At 38.9% G+C, this 22,151-nt stretch overlaps 1 protein-coding gene across 2 annotated transcripts in view; it reads right to left on the reverse strand.

Annotated features, from left to right (window-relative positions):
* Positions 1–2,322: 2,322 nt before the first annotated feature.
* Positions 2,323–22,151, reverse strand: part of LOC150084223 (transcription factor Sox-2-like) — a 94,791-nt gene continuing 74,962 nt past the window's right edge. For both annotated transcript variants that reach the window (XR_016547097.1, XM_090375947.1), the window contains exon 2: positions 2,323–2,452. The gene's annotated coding sequence lies outside the window, so the exon portion shown is untranslated. The remainder of the gene's footprint in view (positions 2,453–22,151) is intronic.

The raw sequence follows: 22,151 nt of genomic DNA on the forward strand, positions 1-22,151 counted from the left end.
TTACCACAGAAGTGCAAATAAAGGATGCGCAACTTTCTGAATGCAAAATCTTGATAGGGTACAATTAGGAGGAAGGTTTACGATTAGAATCTCCAAAGATTCTGAAATGAACAATATAATTGGTGATGACTGGCCTCATAGAAGATCGTTATGTTCTGTATTTTGGTGTATAAAATGTAATTGGGTAGTTTACACCAAATAGCCCCCACCATAAAAAAAATTGCATTCCTGCTTAATTCTCTAGAACAGGGGTAGTGCCCCTGCAACCTAGATACGGTAGATCGCATTGAAGAAAGGTAAACTAGCGCTTGTCTTGGTTCTGTCCTGTGTATGACACTGCTGTTTTTTGTCCGATATAGCAAACCAGGAAAAGAAGTAACTTCTTTCGTGGTTATATATACCAGCTTGTCCCCCCCCACCCCCTCTCAAAAGATACCTCTTAATCGTTCGCTTTCTGAGAAGGTCTTTCCCCACAAAGTATCGGTTTATTTACAAATATTCAAAAAAAGAAAAACAGATCTAACATACTTAAGGTAACACAAACTGTTGCGTAGGTGGACACGCCAATGTGTGCACCCACGCGCCAGCAGTTCCTTACCCCCACTCTCCCCCTCATTCTCCTTCCAAACAGATGAATACAGACTTCGAATTAAACGTCGTTCTCTCAACACGATAGAGAAGGTATCTGCGAGTGGGGATATTGCTCGTGCAGATAAGAAGGGTGTACTTGCTTCAACAGCTCAATGTAGGAGACAGTTATCTATTTAAAGTAAACACGGTGGGGGAGGAGGGACGCATTTTTCCCCACTGGAGAGTGTTTTGGTAGAAAACCTGAAGTCGCACAATTGCAAATTGTGCCTGATTACTGTCTGACACACTTTTTCTCAGTAGGAGAAACAAAAAGAAATAGAGAGAGAGAGAGATCGAAGCAGAACAACCAGGAAAAACAGAAAGTTAAACCTCCGTAAAGGAAGAACGAATGCTAATCACGTGCCACAAACTCCGAAACAGGATGTGGGCGAAGAGTGTTTCTCAAGGCCGAAAAACGCTCCAAACATTTGACGTTGAGACAGAGGTGAAACGTCTTACCTCAATTTATCACTGTAAGATTCCGAACATGCGTTATCAGCGCTGCTTACACCCGCTTGGAACGAACCCAGTGACAGCGATGTCGCCTTCTTGCTTGACTGGTCAGTTAATGACCTCTAGCCTGGTGGCAGTGTTGGACAAGATCGGCTTTATCACACGCGGCTGACATTTCTGGAGACGAGCGAGTTTAAACTCACAGATGAACTCGTGAACGCAACGCCAGTCGGTGGGGTGGCAGAAACATTGACACGAATGGTGAATAAAGAGCTTTGCGCAATATTTTTCACTGCAAATGCGTAAATTTAAGGACAATACGCTTAAGGTTCTCCAAAAATCCACAAACTAAAGAGGAAGATAACTTATTGAGGGATGGTAAGCAGAGGTTAAGAAGAAACTATGTACAAGATATTGTTGCCACATCATATATACCAAAATGCTACATGAATTACTTTTTTTAGAGTGCGATTGGCATATTTATTGGGTAAATTAATAACCAACCATGATCCTTTTGGGAATATCTTCAACCAGTTTATGACAGTGGACAAGTAGCAGGGATATTTTACTTCACAAAACCCTAAGCAGTTGTCAGCTGTACGCCGAAAAGAGTCCTGACCCAGCATTCCATTTCATAAAAAGATCTTTCAAGAGTTTCCAGCCAGATTGATTCTTCAAGGTCGTTTTCCTTAAACTACTAACAGGCAGAACCATTAGCATAAAGCTGTCCAAAATGTCAATGTAGAGGATGACCGTGATAGAGCGGGACACAATGAACAATGTCTGGAGCTCAAACCACCAGAGGCCCGCACAATGACATCCTCTCAAAACTTCATTGCTGGAATGAAGAACCCTGGTAAAGATCTTTCGGGCATTTTATAAACTTGCACGCGGCCGTCTGACCCAACAGTGTGTAAATACATCCTCTGTAAAAATTTCAACTGAGGATTACATCCACTGCCTTAAAGCCTCCATATTAGAACCATTTCAAGATCAGAAGGATGGTTATGCTCACAATTAACAACAGGGACCAATTTTAATACTGAAGTTTTCAAACCTCCTCTACACTCAAAGGAACCATATTTCGATGGTTCCTTTGAGTGTAGAGGCCAATGAATTCAACGCCAATGAATCTTTTCAAACCTTAAGCAAATTTATAACATTATAAACCAGTTAAGCCATAATTAAAATCACTTTATGCAATGCGATACAACAAAAATGTTTGATACATACCGCTAAGAATATCCTGATGGAACGGCGAGTTGAGAAAGAGAGAACTTCTCATCTAAGGTTCACTTCCATTAAGGGACACGGTCATCAATACCAAAATAATACAACTCGATGTCGAGCCAACCAGAAACAGCAATGACTGTAAAGAAATTTGATCTCTGACGTCAATTAAAAAAAGTATACAACTTCAGTGAAATTATTATTTTAATTAAACAGCTCTCAACCAAAATTTCAAGTATTTTGTTAAGGGTCCTGGATAGAAAAATTCTTGGAATTCTGGTTCAAAAAGGAGAGAGATGCTGTCTTAATAAAATAAAAATTAAAGAAAGGAATAAAACAATATAAGCTGAAATTTGAGTTACTGTATTTCTGTTTAGCATACTTTCAAAGGAAAACGTTTCCAAGCTGCCCTCATGAGTAGCACAGCTGGTAGAATCGCCATCCTCCCTCCACACGGTGGAAAAGATCTGAGTTCAAATCCCCTCGATGACGCGAGAAATTTTAATGGACCTTTTTCACAACATGGCCGAGTTAGTCGGTCTCAGGCGAGGGTAGCATGGTTTTCATCCAGAAAGCAGAAAATCGACCACAGAATTTAGAAGCAGTATACATGGAGCAATCTGGCCTTAGTCGCTGATGCTCCTAAAACCCCACTGCAACAACAACAACAGCTCCCATTTTCAAATAACTCTCAAATTCAAACTGTTCTTGGATTAGTGCTGCCATCTACTTCAATAGCTGTTTTTCTCTGGAAAGAAAAGTCGTCTTTGGCTGTCATGGTCTTGGTCACGAGCTGATCACAAGTTAAAATGGCCGAATCTTTGCGTGTATGTCACACGAAGTGTAACAACCCCAATGCTTTTGTCGCAACTTCCATACAATCGCTCCAGCCACTTCCTCGTATGAATACAAAGGACTTCCAGCAATTCATTCAACTCTTAGAAATCTTCAGACATTCTTACACAGAACTTTTCATGCTTGACAACAACATTCAATTATAATTCATTTTTTTAAACTGTTTTAACACTTTAAAACTCCTCCTTTTTTTTGTACTGAGTACTCTGTATGCAAACAAACATGACAAGCTTTTAGAACCAGCGCGTGAAACCTTCAGCTGCAGAGCCAGTACCCCTTTTTATAGTCAGTTGATCAGGAAAACCATAGTCGGGCTTTTGTATTCACCTCAACCACTGGCTTTGTGACACTACCCTGCTCTTTGGTATCGAGTAACAAACTAAAATTAGAAAATACAGCTGGATTTAAATAAGATTAGCCGGACCAAGGTCTGAAAGTACACCCAGTGACTGGGGACAGTTTGTATAACGGTTGGGTGGTGGGATTAGGATTTGCTCTGTCCATCTAGCATATGAAGTTGGTTTGATCCTCTGTCCAATAAGGGGAACGGGCAGCTGAGGTACCTATCTATTCAAGTAAACATTCAACACTACTTGTCTTAAGGAAAATGTAAGATTGTTTTAATGAATTCCATTGATCAGATGCGTTGTGGTATCAAGGAAAAACCCTCAACTGATCAAGGCTGTATTAACAAGCAGTAGATTAAAAATACTTTTAAGGAAATGGAACGATCGGTTGTAAACATGGGTATGGTTGGACTGTTCACAAAAACTATGAAGTTCTGTAGGTATCACAAAGTGTCCATGACCACTCTGGATTACTGACAGCCCCTGTCATTTTCCCTAAAGAATAAGCGCATACAAAACTTTCGATTTATCTTCCTCAAGCTTGCCCAATATATCTGAAGTGCTTCTAAGAGTTGGTTTATAGGCCAATACCTTTTTTTTTCATTTTCATCTGATAGATGCTCACCAACTTGCCATCCGAATCACATCCAGAATATCAAAATCCTTTTTTGTTTATTCGGAACTCGGATTTCATTGACGACATTTATGTGGTGTTTGACATATCGACATCACTCCGTGAGTGATGTTAGTGTAATATACAATGTTACGAAAGAGTGTAGATGTTGGGCAGAGCGATTGCACAGACCATACCCTTGTGGATTTATACTTTAGTATCATTGTCACACAATAAGTGGGTCAAAGGTCTACAAGCGCTTTTATTTTATCTATCAAAGGCACCACCTTGGTTAGAAATCAGTCATGACGATGCCAGTATGGGGGAGGGGGAAGGAAACTGACCCAGAAAGTTAGAGAGAGACAGATTCAAATATTTGTAGGCCACCAAAACCCTCACATTGAACAGTTCTTACTCTTGTACTGTACAAATAATCTAGGTTATCTGTGAAATAGTTAATCTTACAAGATTACAAACAACTAATTGCTTATCGGTAATGAATCTAAATCCGTTTTCTGTCTCTAAGAGAAAAACCACTTAAATAACTCAAAATAAAGATCAATCTTTAAGCATGTAATCCAATCACAACCCAACGAATTAACAGATTCTTTCTAAAATATGTGCAGGGATCTTAGGAGATCACCTGCCACCAATGTCTAATAATAATAATACTCACCTTGGATTGCTTTTGGAGAAAGGATTCGCTGTGGGTGCCCGTCCTTCATCGAACAAAGAACACTCCATCTTCGGAAGAAAGATCTACAGATGATAATGGATTTCTTTGCGGGCTGTCCATTTCTGCGAGCCCCATCTTCAGTCACTTATCCGACGCTGGTTTCCTGCCCGTCCTTCTAAGAGGGGGATGCTCTTGTATAGAAAATTTGCTGGTAGTCCATAAAATTGAGTGTCTACGATGGACAGGAAAAACCGTGACTCAATGTCCAAAAAAATTGCTTTATGAAGAAGTCCACTACCATCATCTTGGATTGAGATTTTTCTGCTGAAAGGCCACGTCCCTACAAAAGGATTCCGATGGCTGAACGAAAAACAAAACGCTAAAGGCTAACCAATCCCCCCCCTCGAAGGTTCTTTCTCTTTCTGTAGTTCGTTCGCTCTCTCTCAGACACTTCCACCCACCTGGTATTGCTAACAAGACAGCAACATTCCCAGCTCCTCCCTGTGATGGTTCGAAACATGAACCTTTTCCCTCCCTGGCTTGTGCGAATGTATTTATTAAGTGTTTAGCATAACAAAACGGGCGTCTCATTCGTCCGGGCTCTTCCCCAACTACCCCACCTCCTATCACTGTTTCTCTAAATAGCGTCAAGCTCTTTCTTGTCGCTTGGCCCGTCGTAGATTTCACGCCAGCCACTGAATCCTCGGCTGTTAGCACGCGACTGCTTCTAACAGTGGTGTTGTGTTTTTATGACATCGCCGGCCCGAAATGCTCTGGCGCGAGCTACAATGGCGTTTGAATTGGTAGATAATGATTTTCGCTACTTAATATGTGGCTGACATTGCGGAAATGTATATCATTAATATGTATTACACATTTAATGATTTGCAAATGGAAAAATAGAAAAATTATATAACATTCTCGTTCCTGATGTTTTTGTTTTCAAAGTAAAGAGTGTAATTAACCTCTTTATTGTGTTTTTTTTTTAGTGTTTCCTTCTTTGGATAAATCGTTGTTTCGCATTCAAAGCGAATCGACGCCTGTGAATGAATAAAGCCAGTTCTCTTATTAGCATACACTTTCCAACAAAAATGTCTGCCCTTAATGCTCTGATTTTCATATTAAATGCTTTAAGGCGTGATATAGTTCGTTAAATAGTCCAATGAGACATTAAAATATTTCTTTTTGGACTATTGAAAGTCGCGCCACTAATATTTTGCGTTCTAGTGTACATGGATAAAGTTCAGTTAAGTATTTTAGAGCTTTGATAGTATTCTCTATTCAGAGAATTAAGTTTCTTCACATTCTAAAGAGCGCACGTTTCTTCACAGAAACATGGGCTCCTTAGAAAATAGGCAACGCTCTTGAAGATAGTTTTGTGATTGCCAAAACCTTCTACAAATAGTTGCACACTATTAGAGTCATATAGCAAAAGAAACCAATAAAGAGAAAAAAATTTAAATTTCTTAGAAGTGAGAAAAACTCATTCATTAATAAAAATAATCAACAAAACTTTAGAGTGGAAGATTACTGATTACTTTAAATTGCGTGGATAATTTTAAGAATATTTAATAAGCGATCAATCAATTGTTATTAACACCACAAAATATAGATCTGAATTTGTGTTGATAAGTTAGGATTAAAATTATAGACAGTGGTTCCCAACCTCTGGTCAGAGGGGGCTGTGAAGGCAGTAGTGGAGTTCAGTAAACTATATGCTGTGTAGATTACCAGTACGTGATTTTTCAATTAATAAAAACAGTCTGGTGGGCAGAAAGAATCTTACAAAAAACGTAGGGGTGTCTGTGGGGAAGTTTTAACAATAAAAAGGATTCTTGATGGTGAAAAGGTTGGGAACCACTGTGTTAAGAATTAAATAGTGAATGAAGGAAGCTGTTTTTCAATGAGTACTTTTTAAAATGTTATATTTAAACTTTTGCCATGACTTCTAAGTTATTCTGAATGCAATAAGAAATAAAAACACACTAATTAAATAAAAGTACATGATTTTATTCCCAACAGTTACATAAAAGCAAAGAATCTGACAACGAGTCTTCAGTCAGCGTGTCATTGGAAAGTCTACTTCAATATTCAATGAAGAGCTTACTGGCACACGTATGTTGACTGACAGCAGATCAGCAATAAGAGTAAACTTCAATCCAACTTCTTTTTGCTGTAAACTTCCAGAACCTGAAGGTAGAAACCGCTTACTCAGAAGATTGGGCAGCCATCCTGTATTCTGGGCGCTGGTTACGTCCTGGTTTTAACCCAAAAAGCTGATTTAACGTAGTTTAATGTTTGTAGCCAAACAGCGAACATTTCTAAGTAAAGAATGTGGTAATCTTTTTTTACATAACCCATCACTGAAGATTCAGTAAGCTTTCCAATACTATCATTATTATTAGTTTCGAAACTAATTTGAAACTAAAACGAAGATAATCGTTTTCAGAACAAGCGTTTGTTTATCCAGGTCTTTGCTTATCCAATCTTAAATGATTTAGAAGTTCCACAATTTCTCAAACTTACATTCACGCTGAGTAGCAGGAAAGCCTATTAAAATCAGTGAAAGGTTTGAACTTGAGGGGCCAATTTGTTCATCTTTGGTTAAAAAATTCAAGTTAGTGCAAAGAGAGAGAAGAATGAATGAAGCTGTAGACTAAGGAGTGAGAGTCAAACTACTACTACACTCAGTGATCACTGAATTATGACCACCCCATCCGTAATGGACTATGCCACATAACTCGCAGTAAAAAAAAAGCCGAATAGTACGCTAGAGCAGTGATAATTTGCATCTCGTTGTGCAAGTCAAAGTGATCAAGTAGCAGATGTGGTACTTAGTAAAAATATCATGGAGTTTTAATCGGGCACGATTGTGGGAGCTCGTGCGTCGGATGCTTCCATATCTGAACAGTCACGTCTTATCGGTTGCTCATGGCCTCTGGTGTACAAAGAATGGTGTCGAATGGGTCAAACTACCTCTTGCCGACCGAACTGTAAAGAATTATGCAAAGTGGATGTTCGTGGTGAGAAAAGGGTGCGGCGCATTGTACGGGCTCAACGCCAGGTCACTGTGCAACAGTTGACATTGAAATACAATATGGGAAATGCAAGAACAATATCCCAAATGATGAAGCCTAAGAGACATCTCCTCACTGCAGATCATCGTCGATGGCAAATTCTGTAGTGTCAACAACGAGCTAGTTGGACACTGGAAACGAGTGTGCTGGTCGGATGAGTCCAAATGCCTAGTGCAACACATCGACGGACGCTTGTGTGTGGCTCAAACAACCCGAGTTGATGTCTCCATCGTGCATGTCCACTGTCCAGGCAGCTGGCGGTGGTTGCTTAATATGGGGCATGTTTTGCTGGCAATAACTAGGATCCCCTGATGCGTATGGATCAACGCTTCATTGGTGAGATCTACCGGCCTGCTCTTAGGAAACCATGTACACTCTGCCACGTTGCATTTTTTGCTGGATAGAAACGGGATCTTCCAAGACGATAATGTGCCCTGCCATTGGGCCGGCACTGTGCAGGGGTGGTTCAAGAACACAGTGAAAATATCACCCATCTTGATTGGCCTTACCGCAATCCAACTGATTCTTGGAAGCAGCATGGCTGCAGACTTCTTCAGACATCAAATGAAATCAATGTCTAGGCGAATAGCGCGTGTTATCCGTGCGAACGTTGGCTCAACACGGTTTTAGGGTGGTCATAATTCAGTGATCACTGCATGTATATTCAAAGTTCTGTCTCTTTAATTAGTTATTCCCAACCTATGCATCCCGAACTTATATTTCTTTTGTTTGTCTTATACCGAATAACTTTGTCACTCTTTAGGTGTGGCAATCACATCTAAAGCGTGGCCACTGAACTTAATGTAATTTTTTTCTAATCATGTGGCATACTAACGTGCCGAGCACAGAGGTTGGGAATCATTGAGCTAAATTATAACCAATTTTTGGGGTCGCACAATAGTAAGGTGTACATACGTTTTTCTTTAGTAAAACAGCGATCTGATGTTTTCTGTTTCGCCTCAATCTTATTGACGAGTGGTTTGCCCACTTTTCACTGATTTGGCTCGATTCCAGTCAAAACTTGAGGAATTTCTAGAGTCCTCTTGAATGACACTGAATTAAGCCGATCTCAGGCAGAGAGAGTAGAGTTTTTGGCCCTTTATTTGAGAAAGACTTCAGTAGAAAAAGTATGGTTTAACTTCGAATGCATCGAAGTTCTTTCCAATGAATCGTTGAAACCAAATAAATTACAACGTCCTTTAATTGCTAATGACAATTACTTTAAGAACTGATATGCGTGCTAGCAGTTCTCTATCAATGGTATCAGATGAAAAGTGTGCAAGGGGGAAAACTTCCAATAGGATTGGAAGGAATACAAAGTTTCACAAGTTAGAGGTTTGTGGGAAGAAGCATTTAGGGAAGGGATCCCCCAACGTTCTCAGTGCGCATCAATTTAGAATGTCAAGTGAATATATAATGTATAATTTGGTCTTCTATCCCACATAATTATCTATTAATCTATCAAACTTCCTCAACATTGAATACTAGATCCTCCGAGGGCTAAATAAAATTACTTCGAACCCAACAACCATCTCTTCGTCAGTGATGCTTGCTAACCTTCAAGTCATCTCATAAAAACAACTTGTTGCTGTAAGGAACCTCACAACCTTGTCTAGAGCTCATGACAGAAGAGATTGACACCACCGATATCTCCAGAGTCCTGACAGATCTTCAAAAAGAAAGAAACATTTCTATGGTATATAGAAATGTAACCCAGCTAGCAAATATAATCAAAATAGGTGTAAAATCTGTAACTCGTCTAGGCCCAAGACTGTACAGGAGTTAAAACTGAACAAATAATTTTAAGCGTTCATACAACATCAGCCCATCAAGATTTCCAAGGATACAATGGTGCCCGCAAGCAACAGGTTGTAACCTCCTCCCCCTTAGTTGAGAAGAGACAGTTCAAAAGGTTGAGAAAAACACTACCCTAAGCAAGCTTCGGTGTCCAAATGGATTTCACTTTCCAATAATTAGGAAAGGTCGCGATTGAAGTCCAGATCAAGGTTTATTTAACCACTGAGTTCATCTCGATTTAAAAATAAAGATCGTTATATTACGTTTTGTAGGAGTTAACTATTAACTTCCCCCACCAACCTAGTTCAGATCACATCAGTTTGAAATTGAATAACAGATTAAGAAGTCAACTGGAAAGACAAAGATTGGAATTGTTTTCAATTAGCAGTGCGTAGCGGTTGGGCCTCATGGTCGGTTTGTTTGTTTTATGGAGTAAGAAAATCCAAAGAGACAATCCTCCCTAGTCCCCCTAAGAATGAGAAATATTCACATCCCACCGATGATAGGATTCGAACCCTTCGATGGTAAATTGCGGTTGTAAAACTTATCTGTTGAAGATTCGTGAACCATGTTTCTAAAATGCACGCAAATTGATACATTATCCTTTTTTTTTATCATAATGTCGGCCATTTTGTTTCTTCAGCGCCCTAAACAAAATGAAGATGTATTGAAATTTCACTTTGAACCCTAAATATTATCCACTCGGTGTAATCGCTATACGTGAAAACATATTGGGACTGAAGTCATCTATTCTTCTTCGCTATCCCGGGGCCGAGACCCTATAACTCATTAACCCCTCTAATACCGAGTGAATGTCTTAATAGCCACGATAGGCGGAGTAATTACAAACTCATTTCCCCCTCCCTAGGGTCTTCATAATTGAAGGATATAACGAGTATAAATAGATGGCGTGACTATCTGGGTGCCACTTTATTAAGATGAAAAGCTGGTATTTGCGAAGCTAACGACCACGTGAACAAAAAAACCCATTGGAGGAAACGAAAGAGGAAAAAATATATTTGCGCCAATAACGATAAGTTGTATTTGCCCTTCCCTAATTGGAAATCGGGTTTAATTACAACATTATCAGTTCATATTCTTGTTAAAGTTGGTGGACAAGTCCTTTGACCATTCGCGTCCTTTTCTGGAGTTTAAACGGAAATTTTATTTATTTAAATAAGTCTGTTTTCGAAGTCATAATTCTCGTTAAAACCCACAACCCCCTGCTGTCTATTGGTGAACAGGTTAAAGGTCAAAATCTGTTACATTCGACAGCCGTTACGGCTAACGCTTCCATGGCTTAGCTGCGGGTAACCCCGGCAGGGACTTAATTGCCGAGACTGCTGTTTGCCGCGCTGCGTTGGGTGTGATTGGCTCACGGCAAAGTACCTTTCCACCATTCTCTTACCTACGCTCCATATGCCGATTCGTGTACATCGGGGAGATCATGTGATATCGGTTGTAAAATTGCAGAGAGTTAAAAATACACTCTAATGAATCATCTTTTAACCACAGAATATTGTCCGATGGAGAATCATCTGTAAAAGGTACATCGGTGAGCGTAAATTTGTCACCAGTGGATAAAAAAACGATCCGAATGCGCGCCAATGAGATGCGCAGAAATTTTCATCTTTCCAGGAGTTGAAATATTTGTCATAAATCCAATTTAGAATTGTTTCCAATTAGCGAATTTAGATCTTGCGTGGAATTGTTGTTTAAAGGTAATATCGGCTAGTTGGAGTCATGGCCGGTTGGTGTGTTTAGTTGGTGCTTGTGAATCTATTGTTATTTCACGAGCCAGAAAGAGAGAGAGATGGAGAGACATTTATTTTAGTGCTTCTATCGAAGTCAGTGCAGTGTTGATAAATACGAGTTGGTGTCACATGGAAGGTAGTTGGATGATTCATCACCAGACAAATATGTGAATGTTTCTTCTTCACGCTTTCAAATCACATTTTTGGTCGCAGTTTGAGGTAAAAGGAAAAATTTGTAAGAGGGCATCCTTGCTGTGACGAAACACGATAAGAATTGGGCAATACAAACAGTAGGTAGGTAAGAAACACGCTCTAACTGCAGTCATATTTAGTCGATATTTTAAAAGTTGCGTAACTTGGGATGTGAAGAAGAATTTCCTCGTTGACAACTGCAGAAGAAGAAGAAAAAAGTTAAGGAACTCTCGATAGAAAAGAGAAACAGAAGGAGTTTTAAAAACTGTGGCAGAAAAAGAAAAAAACTGATTAAGAGTTTGACTGTCTGTGGAGGGCGTAACTCAAACTCAGATCTACCACACTTGCCATTCTGTTGGTTAACAAAGGGATGTTTGCTTAAAAATGGAAACAGTTAGGCTGCATTCCAACTGTGGACTCCATTCAATTCCGAGTCCTTTTAATCATCTAGTTGTTAACAAAGACTAATAATTAGAGCAATAGTTGAACATACCTGTGAAATCCAGTTTAATCTGGAGTTCATTAAACAATATGAATTTCAACAGAAAGCCTTCAACCAACAAAAGAAAATTGAAGTTTTGATTCGATAGCTGCCTCAGATGTACATTTTTGATGGAGGTGGTGATGTAGCTGATTCATGAGAATCCAGCTTTTCCTGAACAACATTCTCCACCTACATTTAATACTAAAGACTGCAATATAGATTATCCCAACTATAACTACTCTATTGCCTTGTTTTCCTCTTAAAACTTAAACTTTGTTCCACGCGATTAGATTTATGCGTTGGGCCAGAACTGTCAGGGGATGACGTTATGAATATTTTAGTGATCCTTTCACCATTTGTCCTTATACCATACAGAAACAGAACCCAACAAGCAACCTATTCTTGGCCAGCTGATATCAATATACAAAACTTCGTTCCATCTACTGGTGGGGAGTAGACAGCTGCTATTGTACTGATCCCAACACTCGTTCACTGAGGGGGGAGGAGAACCATTGTAAAAGTACAGCAGGAGAACTCCAGTCTCAATCAGCCAGAAAGCGAAACGGCTGCCGATTATGCAAATTTATCACATATCGGTGGTTCTCCTGAATGATAAACAACACAAATAAATCAGGTTCGGACCCGAGTTCTATAAACAATACTAGATTAATTAAAGATGTCCTTTCTGACGCTAACATGAGTCTCTTTTCAAATCTTTTCTTAATCAAAGTGCACAGAAAGTGAACTTGGAATGTACGTTGTAAACGGATTCCGGTAAAAAAGGATTAATTATATTCTACAATTAATTTATGTTTAATGTTAGAAAGGACATCCCTCTTTGGGGAGTCTCTGTGGTTACTGTTGTCTGGTTGTCTATTTTTGAGCGTGAAAAAGAGATGTATCAAACAGGTCACTAAGATAAATAATAATCGCTTATTTCCACAAACTTGAATTCGATGTAAATCTTAAAAGCGCTGTTTATGCTTCCATATTCTGACTTTCCAAATTGGAATTACAATTCCGAGCTCTTTGAAGATCGTAAATTCCAGTATAAATGGAGGGCGCAACTCCTCTTTATGTCGCAAAGTCTTTTCGGCCTTACCGGATGCCCCAAATTAGATATATCTATTGAAAGGGAAGAAGAATTAATTTATTTGTTCACTTTCAAGACAACTCTAGAGGCCATCCGGTTTAAAGTGAAGAACGGGGGACAATATTAAAAAAATAAATAAAAGAATACGCTGTATATATAACATTTTTCAATACAGTTGATCGAAGAAAAACTCCAGAAGAACTACCTGGAAGTAAACAGCAAGCAATTCAACAGAGTCTGCTCTGTAATCTGATTATAGGTCTCCCTTATCAAATTACAACGGCAATGTCCTGAAATTGAGCGCTATTCAGGGCACATTGCTCTTTATATAGAGTTGATCTTGTACCGATTTGTTTTCCCATTAAGTGTACAAATTTCTTGTAATACGAAGGACATTAGATCACTGTCGAGATTGGCAATAGATGGTAGGAGTGAAAGGGAATGAAAAACCGAGAGATCTATGGAATAATTTTCGAAGTTTCATTCGAAGAAACGATGTCTTATGTTCGAGAGTTGGATCAAGGTTGGAAATTGGCTTAAAGGTCTCTCGCTAGCGAATTTTAGAAGCTAGAGGACCGTATAAGTCCTCTAGTGGAAGAGAGAGAGAATTTCCCATCTTTTTAACGCAGTTCAGGGATTCGCATATCTTGCAGTGGAGTATCTACCAATAACGCGTGTTACAAGCGAGACGTCAGAGCAATATTATTGTTAAATACCACACCACGGATCACTCGGTTTGGATCAGTAAACTCTACCAAGTGCTCCCTCTGTAACGTACAAATATCAGTAGATATCGAAAAATCTGGGAAATGTCCGTTTTGTGGGATATTTGACAACGTTCCCAGTGGAGTGTGCATAGCAAAGAACTCGATGCGTGTATTCAAATATCTCCAAAGCTGATCGAATCTGCAAATATCCTTTATACTTCACGATATACACACGCGCACAGGATCGAACCCGTTTAAAAAACTCGAAGGAGATTTATAAATACTAGATAAGTAATATTATAAGTAGTCTTCGCGGATTACTTATAGAAATAATTTCAACATGGATGACATAAAGAATAGGTGAAAAGATTTGTTTTTATTGCAATTAGACCAACTCATTGACCAATTTTTTCCGATGCAGATGATTCCAAAGAGTTTTACAATAATATAAATTGAAGAGTAAGAGGTGTAACTTATAAAACCGAACACCCTTCGTTAAGAAAGTGTTTCTTGATAAACATGGCAAGAAAAAAAGAAGAGCTATGATACTTCTGTTTAAAGAAAGATATTCCATGACAGTATTGGCAAAGGAAATTAAGTGTTTTATTTAAAGGAGTACAAACTACCATTTGATGATTCACGAAGACCGGCAGTTTTAAAGGACAAACCACGATCAGGGCGACTGAGCTTAACAGAAGCACAAGAAAAGACCATAACGTTAATTTCTAAACTCAATCAACGACTTGCTGCACCTGGAATCTTAGCTAAATTCAATAGGAACAAAGAAACTCCCTTGTCTTCATCCACTATAAAACTTCGTCGTGTAGCCGTCCGAAAACCCCTTATTAAAACTGAAAAATCGAAAGAAACGGTTGGCTTGAGTTGAGAGTCGTCAACATTGAACAATTGACGAGGGATAAAACGTAGTGTGGACGGATGAACCCAAATTTAAAAGTTTTAGATTCGAGTGTAGAATTCATGTGAGATGATCAACTGAAGTAAAAGTGTTGCCACATTGTTTAGTGTCTACAGACAAGATCTGGGGTTGCTTCTGACTTTTTGGACTGAATGACATCGTCAGAATTAAAAGAATTTTAAGAAAAGAAGACTATAAAACATTCTTGAACATAATGCAACATCCTCTGGACTTTGACACTGTGGAAGAAATTTTATACGAAGCACACAGCTCTAAGGTGCTCAGGGACTTTCTAGCAACTAAACAACAGGAGGTGGGTATTGCAAATTATGGGGTGGCCACACCAATCGCCTGACTTGAAACCAATAGAGCTCTTATGGGATCATCTGGACCCTCAAGTCCATGAAGTCTGCCGAGTCTTAAAGTACTTTGTAGCGTGTTGTTTTTGTATTAAACAATAAATAGTGAAACTAATTTCAAGACTTTGTCATACGCTGTGATTCCAAACTTTTAGGCGGGAGTGTACGTATCTAAAGACATCAAAAACAAAAAAAAGAAGGTGGGGGGCCCCCCTCAACATCCGGTATTTCGCGGAGAAACACCAGCTTTTTATAATTTATAATTCTTTGTCAAAATCTTAAAAATTAGACCACCAGTGACGTCTTCATACCATAGTTCTTCTGTATCATCATCATCAAAGTTTGCTCCATCTCCAGTCGCTATTAAACCAACTTTCCGAAAACGCTTTTGCACTGTACATACGTGAACACAATTGCGCACGAACTCAATGATCAACTTCAGAAGTAGACGCTTTTATTGTCCACCTTCAATTAATAGAAATTTAAAACTTCGATTATGGCTTTGTCTAGTGGCTGAATCTCTGTACAGTAGTGCTCGGAGAAGAGTAAAGAACTCTAAATCCATTGCAGTTAAAGCAGAGAATACTGTGCTTCGCAGTTCTCAATCATCAACTAACCCTTTCTTAACCATTTTGTGATCAAATTATATTCAAATCATTCCCTGAATGTCTTGCATTATTGATGTTTGTTTGTTACCGCGATATGGAATGGGAAGTCCAATCAAATCTACTATGGAGTAGTAGATTTGATTGGGAAGCTTTATAAATGTTCCATAAACATTTATAAACTCTAAATGAACCTGAAATCAATTCATTAGCAAATCGATACAGCATTCAACTTAGTGTTGATCTTCGAACCGCTGTACCATCTGGTTCCTGGTTCAAAGTTTAAGTCCTACAGTTAAACCAAAATCACGAAATTCTGCATTTAAAGTTAGTCCACTCACTGCTAGGTTCTGTCTTCTAGATGGTGAAATCACTGCGAAAGAGCATCAGGATACAAAGCAGGCAGGGCGAATCCACTTTCTGTGTACAGCATTCGACTAGTCAAGCGAAAAGCTGAGCTCGCTTTTTAATTATTGTTGATAAAGACTAGGAATTCCATATTCTTTTTCACACATCAGCAACTTAGACCATATTGCGCCACTGCATTGTTATGGTCGTACAGGCGTGTGTTCACTGGCTGATTTGTACGTTGTATGGACTGAAACCCGTCTCCCTCCACTTGAGATTGGCCAACTACAGCGTCGATTAAAGAGAACTTTAAGAATTTCTACAGTAAAAGACTGAAATCGAACGAAGGAGACCCTCAAAACGAGGGATGAAACCACTGTGTTGTCAAGGAGGGCGCTCTTTCTGTTAGTGCCATGTTTAAAACATTTGCCAGAATTGCACTGCACAAAACATCAATGAAAAAAACATTTAATGTTTTTGGATCTTGTTTATGCAATTCAACAGACTATCAGTTGTGGTTTTATTTTCTTTTTATTTATTTCTTTTTAATTAAACCTTTCTCGCGTCCCGATATCAGCATACAGTACCGCATAAATTTTATCTCCACACAGAACTACAGGGGTGTCAGAAAGACAGGGCCATCGTGAGGTGGGGGGTGTACAGATCAGCTTCCCAAGTCTCAAACATCATATAGAGGGAAAGAAGAAATGGAGGCTAATGACAGGACCGGCGAAGTAATTTGTTCCAGGGCCACACGCTTTAAACTCTAAATTAAGAAAAGCTGAAGCTTATTATTTGTTATATCCATAAGTTCATTATAAACAGGCTCGTCTGTATATACACTGTATTGCCAAAAATAACCTTTGGCATACGCAGATCCTAAAATTTGATAAGAGGAAGGCAGCATTTTGATCCATTCCTCCTCCAAGACAGCGAGCAATTCAGCAACTGCGATTGTATTGGCCTGTCCCGAAGCCAACACCCCCAGTTTATCCCAAAAGGGTTCAATGAGATTAAGGTCGGAATCAGGGCAGGCCAATGAAGCATTTGCACAACCACATCTTAAAACCAAGTCACTACAGAGCTGTGCAGTATGCCACTTTTCGTTGTCATGCCCAAACAGAAAAGTGTCATCCCTATAGCGCAGCCACATCGTGGGAAAGGGGCCATTGCCCACAATATAAATGTCCTAAGCCCAGTTCCCTAAGTATCGTCCTTTACGAATATCATTTCCGATGGCGCCTGAAGACCTGGTTTGTAGTATTTGATGAGGACTACTGATGGAATCTAAATACCACTCGTCCAAGCACTCTCAGGTTTCTTTCCATTAATTTCTGTTTCCATCTAGTGGTTATATCAGCCACCAGATGGACACAGAAATTGAAACAGAGGAACAGTAAATTAATTGAACATTTCATACAAAATATGAGGATTGAATCTACTTATGCGAGTTCAAAATTGATACATGAGACAGGGCCAGAATAATAATATATAACTACGTACAAACGCAGCATGATATAATTATTTCTTAATTTTCTAGTTTTTGAATGTGTCCATTAGAGAGGAGGTGTGATCCTCAGAGAAGACGAGGAGTTTAATAAGTATCAGTTGCAGGGGCGAGATCTGGGAATGCTTTCAAAGATAAGGAAAGCAAAATGTGTAAGATACAATTATTTTTTCTCTGTCTCACATATCAGTTTTGTACTCAAGTACTTTGCAGATGACGTAAAGATTGGCAGAGTCGTTAATGATCAGTGCCTTGCACGAAGAGACTTCACAGATGGTCAGAAGTCGCAGCTATGTCTTAATGCAAGGTCTTACACTTGGGGAATAGCAACCCTAAAATAAATTATACGCTTGGCAAGGTTGAATTAAAATAGTGGAGGAGGAAAGGGATCTTAGAGTTACGATCCGTGCAGATATGAAGTTTTCTTAACAGTGTAAACAGATAGCGTGGAAAGGTCATGGTGTCCTATCGATGATTTATCGAACTTATCCTAAGGGAGGTCATAATCCCACTGTTTAAGGCAATTGTAAGACCACGTTTGGAATACTGTGTTCAGTTATGGAGACCTCATCTGAAAAAAGACATCGAGCTTCTTGAAGGGGTCCAAAGACGGGCAACTGGAATGGTGAGATCGGCAGAAGTACGACCGTATGAGAAAACACTGATTATGTAGGCTACAGAGCTGCAACCAGGCACCTCAGAGGTGACCTGATTGAGGTTTACAAGGCTATGGTGAGAGGGATTGGTAAAATGAACGAAGGTGGAATTCTCACTGTCAGAAAGAAGTCCAGAACTAGTGGTCTTAAATTCAAATTACAGGGTTTTAGGAAGTTTCTTTTAGACAGCGAGTCGTTGATTACTGGAACAAGTTGCCCTCGCAGCTAGTTGAGAGGCCGACAGGTTGAATAAATTCAAAGGTCAGCTGGAAGTTACCTGCTTGAGGATGGAAGCATATAATTTACATTTTCTTATCTACCTTTTTTTTGTTTACCAGTGCAGAAAAAGTCTGTGGCTTCCTTGCACTATATGGCGAATACTATTACTATCATTATCTTTCTAAATGAAAAAATGCTCCAAGAATTCTATAAGTACCATTCCTGTTGTCTACCCCTTATAAAATTCTCCTTGCAAGGGTCAACACAACCTCCCCTCGATGCTAAATTCTAGATATTTAACTAATAAGAAGGGAGAGTACACCAGCGAAGGTAGATCTGCTCAATTTACATGTGGGGGGAAGACATTTGATTATCCAACGCCATCTGTTCGCGTTAAATCTGCAAAATCTGCGCAATTTATAATCCCCGAAGAATTTGCCCGAACACGTGATTAATACAAATGAATTTTCCATCTGGATATTAGAGATTTTTCATAGTAGACGCACCACCGGTTGAATACCACCGATCTAAGGCGTAGGCCTTCTTCGGACCCCTGGGGTTCCCTGAGATTTTTAATAAGAGAAGCTGATTTTACGATCTTTGTTCTCTTTTTAACGAAAGGACAGATAATAAAGGTTTGAGGTATATCAACATTTCAACACGGGTTAAGAAATGTCAAGGATTCAGTGAATCATTTCAGATTCAGTAATATCTACTAGTTACTGTTTCGATCAGGTTAGGTGTGGCTTGAGCGCAGTTGCATTTAAACCTATTCTTGACATAAGGATGGCGGTTATGGTAGATTTTTCCCAATTCCGAGTACTTCTATTAGCAGCTTGAAGTGTCCCTTAAAATCGAATTTTTGTTTAGTTTATTTGTAATAGCAAAATCATGCATCTTGTTTCTACAATGCTCTTCACAGTCACATAAACTTGCTGTTGTGCGCCATTACTGCAAAGCCAATATGGTTTTACAGGAATACGTCAGCGAAAAGAGAAACCATTCAAGCAACTCAATTTTATATAATTCTGTCTTACATCTACTTATGGAACCATTCGGTCTTAAGACTATTTGGCCCATCTAAAAATGAGTTGAGTTAGTGAGTTTGATAACATATTGTATATAGGGTGGATAACAGTTTATAGAAGTGCATACAGGCCTTTTATAGGAAATATATAAATGTTTGGTAATTGGATCTTCGAGCTACATAACACGCTCCAAGGGGAGGATCACAATTACCTGTGAGTACCTCACAATACTTCATACTCCGATGTTCCACAAAACACCCTTTTTATTTCTGTTTACAATAAACTATTTTGTATTTTTACAACTTAAAAGATCCATTATTGACAAATGGTTTGACAATTATTGTCAAATGGTTTTGTTTTTTGAAATTACCATCGAAGTGTTCTCAACTGTTCGCTCGAATTTCTTTATCTTTGTTCTATTTCTGTGTGGCTTGTTTTTCGACGTCACCTTCCCCCTTTAGGCACCTGAGATCAGCCTTGATCCCCGACCCACTCCGATGGCCGGTAATTTACAACCTACTGCACCCCTAGGAGAAAATGTCCGAAAGCTTTTTCATCCCTTCAGGAATTCTTGAAATTACTAATCCCCTAGTCCGGTCTCAAAGTAGTTCAGGTGTGAAGTGTGCTATAAAGATAATGGTTGTAGTACCTATCCTCTCGTCCTGCTCTCTCTTTCCTAATTGCAACTCGGCCCCACCTATCTCACAAAATGGTAATGTCTTGAGTTTTAAAATAGAGGCATTAAGGCAACCAATCAGGTGTCTTTGCATTACTACAATGAAATGGAAAAAATTGATTTCTTTTTCATCCAAGAAACACGAACTTAAAATCCAAGATGAACACCAAAGATTTCTGTCAATGAACTAATACGTTACAGTTGGCTGTTCATTGAACCTTTGGTGCTTCTACTAAGAAGAGTAAACCTTAAGCTTAGTAAATTCTCAGAAGTCCAAGGCCAAAAAATTGTAACCCCCGAGGGGATCGACACCCACAGTTGGAGAACTCGAGCTTAAGTCACCATAAAGACACTAAAAAGGATTTACATATCAGAGATTCTAGTTTTGGAGTTATATACAAAGAAACCTGAAAGTTGGAAAGTCAAACTATGAATAGAATTGGCCAAAAATACAGAAATTTATTGAGTAATCTTAAATAAATCCATTAGCTGAGCCATGTGACTTATTTAGCGAATATGATTTGTTAATACATTTTAATTAAAAGACAGAGGATGTGCTCTAGCTTTGTTCGAATCTTAACTTGTACAAAAATCTTTAATTTCTTGCAGTAACACCAACCTTTGCAATAATTCAGTTAAGATAAGGCCAAGGCCATGTCCTCTGGCCTTTGATCAATGCTAATAGAACTTTTAGATTAACGAAATAATTTAAAAGGGAGAGAAATCCCCCGAACTTTAATTAAATATTTAATAATTGAACAATGAATGGAATCTAGGATCGAATTTATAAAGTTTAAGTCTATAAATACATCTCTTAATCTTAGTTAATTCAAAGATTTCAAATATCGGGATGTGGAAACTCAGAAGAGGCAGTTTTTCTTGAGGATAACAACAAGACAAGCTACCCGACACGTATATTGCAGTGTATGGTTCGAAACCGACCAAAGAAAACACTAAGGCGTTGTCTTTGGTTGGTTTTTCTGCTTGCAGGATGAAAAACCAGACAAAATTAAATCATATAATCTTCCTAACAGTGTTGGGACAAGGGCAGGACATTACATTTTCTTCTATAAAGAGTCCGGAAATATCCAATAGTTCACAGCAGATATATTCGTTACGATCGAATACCCATACCACAAAAATTAACAGGATCTTTTTGTGTTTATTATTGAATTGCAACACAGTCCTGTGGAGGATAATAAAACTGTTGCTTTGCCACTGACGCGTATCAGAATTCGCAATTAATAATTAACCGGAAACTCGTTTCTTCGTCATCTATTCGAATGTTCATTATCGTAATCGCGGATTCAATCCAGAAGACATGGACAATACGCAGTAACCCCTGCAGAATTTTATTGCTTGTTTGGTGCGCAGTACACGGGCACTTTGTCAATCGCTGTTGGTGGGTTTCTTCCGCATATTTCTGTTCCAACCATTTCGATTAAAATGGAGTGCAGCAAACGCCATATTGTTTATGCATTAATTATTTGCAATCTTTTTGTTTGGGTTGCCAAATACATTGTACACCAGAGGTGTTAAATTCATATTAACATTCAAGATTAACTCTAACGGAAATACCAAACAAAGTGTGGTAAAGGCCTGGACATCTTTGTTATGATTAAAAAATAACGGCATCCAATAGCTAAACCTTCCCTCGGTGGAGATTATTTGGAGGCCCTGGTAGAATCCAACTTGGCCCCTCTACCTGTAATTTCGACATACGATTCCCAGAAGGGACTTCCTTCAACGCCCTTGATCTACTAAACACTCTTATATGGACCACTCCCCTTTCTAAGGTTAATTAACCTTCCCGCGTCAAGACACCGAGGGGGGAATCTGTACCCACCACTCTAAAAATCGCCAAATGGCCTTAGAAGAATCCCGACAGCTTAGGGTTCGTACAAGGATCTTATATCCACGATTTCTGAT

This window comes from Mastigoproctus giganteus, chromosome 6 (genome assembly GCF_048544385.1).
Source record: "Mastigoproctus giganteus isolate SK-2022 chromosome 6, ASM4854438v1, whole genome shotgun sequence".
Lineage (NCBI taxonomy): Eukaryota > Metazoa > Arthropoda > Arachnida > Uropygi > Thelyphonidae > Mastigoproctus > Mastigoproctus giganteus.